This window comes from Elephantulus edwardii, unplaced genomic scaffold, assembly GCF_000299155.1.
Source record: "Elephantulus edwardii isolate Elephantulus edwardi_28Jun2011 unplaced genomic scaffold, EleEdw1.0 scaffold00375, whole genome shotgun sequence".
Lineage (NCBI taxonomy): Eukaryota > Metazoa > Chordata > Mammalia > Macroscelidea > Macroscelididae > Elephantulus > Elephantulus edwardii.
This window is the reverse complement of record NW_006400125.1, coordinates 112,893-119,095: the sequence shown is the minus strand read 5'-3', so window position 1 is coordinate 119,095 and position 6,203 is coordinate 112,893. Positions and strand designations below refer to the sequence as shown.

Genomic DNA, 6,203 nt, shown 5'->3' with positions numbered 1-6,203 from the left:
CATGAAAAACAACATACTGTGTTCACTTGAGAAGAAATTTAATTGATTTTTACTTGGATGCAGTACCCTGAATATATCCACAAGGTCGAGTTGGCTGATTGCATACTTTAGCTCTTCTGCATCTTTGTTAAGTTTCTTTTGAGTTGACGTTTTGGTGATAGTGGCATGTTGAAGTCTTCTATAACTATTGTGTGCTGTCTATGTCTTTCTTCAAATTCTGTTAATTGCTGTTTTATGTATATTGGAGGTCTATCAACTGGTCATAACTGTTCCCCTAGGTTATATCTTTTTTATCTATTGTGTCTTTAATAAGGATGTAATGCTGTTCCTTGTCTTTTATGGTGGTTTTCATTCTGAAGTCTGTTTTATCAGAGGTTAGTATTGCCACTCTTGCTTTTTTGTGATTTCCATTTGTTTAGTATATTTTTTTTCCCAGCCTTTGATTTTGAGTGTGTCTTTCTCTACATTTTTAGATAGGTCTCTTGTAGATAGTATAGTGTTAGTCGTTGGTGTGTCAGTTTTTTTCTTTTTTTTATTTTTTTTTTTTTGTTTTTTTTTTCATTTAAGACAGGAAATACTTTATTCAAAACCCATCAGAGAAATGAACAGCTTGGGTCTATGAGAAAGCGTTCATAGTTTAAAGCATAGGTCAGTAGTTGTATGTGAAAGTATAAACTGTTGCATATAAATTAACGGTCAGACCACAACTTTTCAATGTTTAAAACAGAATAAGCTTCTGTGTAAAAGCATCACCTTTGTGACATTTTAACTTTGGTACTCTTCTCCTTCTTCCTCACCCTGTCCTTCAACAGAATCCACACCAACTTCCTCATAATCCTTCTCAAGTGCTGCCATGTCCTCACAGGTCTCAGAAAACTCTGCTTTCTCCATCCCCTCACCCACGTACCAGTGAACAAGAGCTCCTTGTCATACATCAGATCAGACTTGTGGTCCAGAGGAGCCCAGGACTCAACAATGCCTGTGGTGTTGCTCAGCATGCACATTGCTTGCTGTACCTCGGCCAGGTCTCCATCAGGCACCACAGTGAAAAGTTGGTAATTAATAACAAACTTGAAGCCAGTGGGGCACCAATGCACAAGCTGGATGGTACTTTCGGTCTTGGTGGTGGCAATGGCAGCATTGACATCTTTGGGAACCATATCGCCATGGTACAACAGGCAGCAAGCTATGGATTTACCACGGTGAGGGTCACATTTCATCATGCGATTGGCTGGCTCAAAACAAGCACTGGCAATCTCTGCTACAGAAAGTTATTCATGGTAAGCTTTCTCAGCAAAGATAAAAGGAGCATATGCGGCCAGAGGGAAGTAGACATGGGGATAGGGCACCAGGTTGGTCTGGAATTCTAAGAAATCACCATTCAGGGCACCATCAAATCTGAGGGAAGTAGTGCCAGAGAAGCAACAGTAATAGGGAAGCAATCTGACCTAGTAACCTATTCGGTTTGTGCAGGCTGGGCATTCAATATAGCAAGGTTTCTGCAGCAGATGTCATAGATGCCTCATTGTCTACCATGAAGCCACAATCTGAGTGCTTCAGGGTGGTGTGGGTGGTGAGAATGGAGTTGTAAGGCTCAACCATAGCTGTAGAAACCTGGGAGGCTGGGTCAATGGGGAACTCCACTTTGGACTTCTTGCCAAAATCAACAGATAAGTTCTCCATCATCAGGGATGTGAAGCCAGAACAAGTTCCTCAACCAAGAAGCCCTGATGACCTGCGCATTGGTCAGCCAGTTTTTTAATCCAGTCCAGAACCAAGTCAATTATCTCCCTGCTGATGGAATAGTGTCCCTGGGCATAGTTACTGGCAGCATCTTCCTTGCAAGTGATGAGCTGCTCAGGGTGGAAGAGTTGCTGATAGGTGCCAGTGCTAATTTCATCAATGACTGTGGGTTCCACGTCTACAAACACCACCGTGGACACATGTTTGCCAGCACCAGTCTCACTGAAAAAGTTGTTGAAGGAGTCATCTCCTTTTGCAATGGTCTTTTCACTGGGAATCTGGCCATCAGGCTGCATGCTGTGCTCCAGACAGCAGAGCTCCCAGCAGGCACTGCCAATCTGGACACCAGCCTGACCAACATGGATAGAGATACACTCACATGTGTTTGTTGCTTCATGGTTCCAAGGAGAAGGTGGAGAAGAAGAGGGAGGTTGTTACTTCTGATACAATGACTCTTCTGAGCCTTATTTTTAGGGGTTTTTTTTACCCATTCTGCAACTCTTTTTTGATCAGTGTATTTAGTCCATTCACATTAAATATGATTATTGTCAGACCAGGTTTTACTTTTGCTATTTTGCCATATTTCTTTTTCAGTTGTTTCTGGTTGCTATGGTCTAGCTCCTTTCCTTTGACATCTCCTTGTGAAGGATTTTACTTAAAATTCCTTGTAGTTTTGGTCTTATTTTCACAAATTCCTTAAGTTCCATCTTTTCTGTAAAGGCTCTTATTTCCTCTTCATATTTGATGGAGGGTTTTGCTAGGTATAGGATCCATGACTGGCAATTGTTGTCTTTCAACTTTCTATATGAGCTACCCCATTGTCTTCTAGCTCACAAAACTTCTTCTGAGAAATCAGAACTTGATCTAATTGTTTCCTGTTGGTAGGTGACTCTTTGTTTTTCTTACACTGCTTTTAGTATTCTGTCCATATCTTTTAATTCAGAGAATTTGACTATGATATGTCTTGATGTTTTTCTTTTTGAGTCTCATTTATTTGGTTTTCCCTCTGTTTCGTGAATGTGGATTCTCTCATTCTTCAAAATATGAGGGAAGTTTTCTTCTAGTATTTCTTCCACAATCTTCTTAGTGACTTCCTTGTCACTCCCATGTTCTGGAATTCCAGTCATGTGTGTTGTTCCTTTTCCTGTTAGTTCACATGATTCTTAATGTTTTCTTCATTTTCTTTACATCTCATCTCTAAATTTTTCTTCTAGAATGTTTCCAGTGAGGCTCTTGTCTTCCAGGTCCTCGCTCTCTGTTCCATTTCTCTTCAGTTCTATGTTTTTGTCCCATCAGTGTGTTGGACACTTCTGAGATCTCAGTCTTAATATTCTGTACTCAATTTCATGCTTTGCTGTTATTTCCAGTATTTTTTTGGCTTTACTCTCTCTGACTTGTGATGATATTTTAAGTTCTTGTACCTTTTTACCTATACTATCAATTCTTTCTTCAAGTTTTTGCATTTTCTTCCATAGATGTTCAAGTTGTTCCTCATCAATATTTTTTTCTGCATTGCTGTATCTAGGATATTTGCTTTCTTAATGACTTCCATTATTTCTTCTATCATTTGCATGTTCTTCTTAAGCTATTTAAATAACTCCACATCAACATACATCTTTCTTAGGAGAAGGTTTATTTTGGTTTTCTTTATGATGACTGAGGCAAACTGCTGCTTTCTTATGTGAGTCTTAGATACTAGGTTGTTGTAACTATATAATCACCCAGGGTGAGGCAATGTTTTGTGAAGGGCCTGTATATTAGTGCTCCCCTCTTGGGAAGAATAGTCAACCAGCAGCAGGATGACTGTTGCCCTCCTGAATCCATGTCCTCACCCTTCCTATTACACTTTAGCTTAAGAAATCCCATCTGATTTAGCTAGACAGCAATGTTTCACCCAAAGTACCTGTGATATTGGTGCCTCTGGTGATGAACAGCAGGGACAACTACTGGACAGTCTCCAGGCAGTGGGACAGTGGACTCTCTAGGTGGCAGGAGCAACAGTCTAGTGCTCTGGGCAGAATTTTATTGTAAAACTGCAGCCCCTCAACCTGACAGGCAGTGGTTCTGTCACTGGCCCGGGTATAAGGCTGCTTGGGCTTGGTTGCAGCCTTTAGCAGATGCTGCAGAAGCAGTGGCTAGAAAATGCTCCTGGGCTGGTCATACCACACAGGCCTTTGTATCTTGCAGTAGAGCAAAATTAAGGTCCCCCAAGAGCAGGTCTGATGAGAGGAGCAGGTCTCACATTTTTTTTTGTTTTGTTTGTTTGTTTTAATATTCATTCACAGTTTTCTCCTTCCCCTCCTCTACCTTCCCCCAGTTCACTTTGCAATGCACCTCTTATTCTGGCCTGTTGATACACATATAATGCTTAATTATCTATTCCTTTTAAACAGTTCTTTTCCTCATTTGTTTGAATGCAGTGTTCCTTATGTATCCACTCTTTTCCTATTTCAGCTCAACTTCTCATGCCGTTTCTGCTTTATGACAGTGTTAAGCAGTATTTGCCCTTTTGTGACTGAGATGTTTCACACAGCATAAAGACCTCCAGCCTCTCCCATGTTGTATAATGTTTTACGAGTTCATCATTTTGCAGTGTTGCGTATAGTATTCCATTGTGTGAATATACTATAATTTTTTATTGCTTCATTTGTTGATGGGAGCTTGGGTTGTTTCCATCTCTTTGCTATTATGAACAACACAGCAATAAACATGAGTGTGCAAACATCTTTTTGAGTGGCGGCCCTGATTTCTTCCGAGTATACTCCCAGTATTGAAATTGCTGAGACAGACCACCTTCCACAATGGTTGCATCATATTACCCTCCCACCAGCAGTGAATAAGGATTTCAATCATTCCACAACCTCATCAGCATTTGTCATTTGATGCTCTGTTGAACTTTGCTATTGTTGCTGGGGTGTGATCTCTCATAGTTGTTTTGATTTAAATTTCTCATAGAGATTTATTTATTAATTTGTGTGTGTGTGTGTGTGTATTTATTTATTTATTTGGTGATTAATGTTAATAATTATGGATTTTGAACATTTCTTCATGTGTTTATTTGCCAACTGGATGTCTTTTTTGTTGTTGTTGTTGAAGTATCTATCCATATCTTGTGCTTATTTTGCAATTGAGTTGTATCTCTTTTTCTTGTTGAGGAGCTAAAATATTATGTAAATTTTAGGTATGAATCCCTTTTCAGATATGTCATTGCCAAATATTCTCCTAGTCAATTGGTTTCCTTTTTAAGCAGAATAGATTGTAAAGATATTGAGATTGTGAACAGCTTTAGTTTGCTTGGCTCCATAACCAACACTCTTGGTACCAGCAGCCAGGAAATAAAAAAGTAAATTGCTTTGGGAAAATCTGCTGTTCTGTGCTTTATACCTTCATCTCTGCTTATCTGTCTCTCCAATATATTGAAAGCTTCTGAGACACTGATTCTCATTTTCTGGATAGAATTTTCCTGTTTTCCCAGAGTTTCTAATGCTTCATTTGTTTTATTTGCATTGTTTTGGATATTTTTTTAAGTTCCTCTTGGCTTTTATTTGTAGACTCCTAGAATTCTTTATCTTTCATCCATTGAAAATGTTAGATCATTGTCCTTTTGAGTTTTGTGTCAGAAAGTTCTGACTTTCCAGCTTCAGTAAATCCATTTATTCTATGTTTTGATCACTTAAGGGAGTTGACATCTTGCTTTGGTTTTGTGTAGGATGTGAAGTAGTCTGCTTCACCTGTGTCACTGCTGTGCTAGAGTTTTCTTGCCTGGGAAATTAGCAAGACCTTGGTCTGATGGCCGTAGCTTGGGAGTGCACTGCTCCAGAGGAGGAAAGGGCAGCTCACTCTGCCTGAATTTCTCTTTGATCCTTGGGCTCAAAGGAAGACTGACTTCAGTTGGGAATCTCAACACACTAGTAAAGAAGGGGAGGGCAAATCACCCTGCCAGAAATCACCATGCCTGTAGTTCTTCCTCTTTGGTTCAGTAGCAGAATTAGCTGGGACTAGAATTCCAACTGCTTCTGTTCCTTCCAATCTGGCCCTGCAGCTAAGTTCTCTGTGGTTGATGGCTTGCTGTGTTTCTAATTCTAGTTCTCTCTCCTGAAGCATGTCCTCCTCCTTGGTCTGTGGAGTGGTGCAGCTAGATTCCTGACTCTCTTCACCACTATTTCTGACAGTTGTGAAGGAAGAACTTTGTCTCTGACCTTCTGCTCCAGGACTGTATTCCTGTAGCAGCTGATTGCTAGAGTCTTTGAGTTTGAGGGCATGACTGACACAGCAACTTAATGGCCCAGGCAAGAACTATGTCTTAGCTGGAACCTGAATGATGGTGCTATCCCCACCCTTGGCCTGAAGGCCGAAGGCCAAAAGGGTCCACTCTGCATCTGCTGGCTGTAGGAAGGGCTGGGTAGGACCAGAGAGGTGGTCAGGAGCAAAGACAGCATTACCTGTTAAAGATGATTTGT

At 40.4% G+C, this 6,203-nt stretch overlaps 1 pseudogene; it reads right to left on the bottom strand.

Annotated features, from left to right (window-relative positions):
• Window positions 1-765: 765 nt before the first annotated feature.
• Window positions 766-5,847, bottom strand: LOC102871487 (annotated as a pseudogene).
• Window positions 5,848-6,203: the final 356 nt, after the last annotated feature.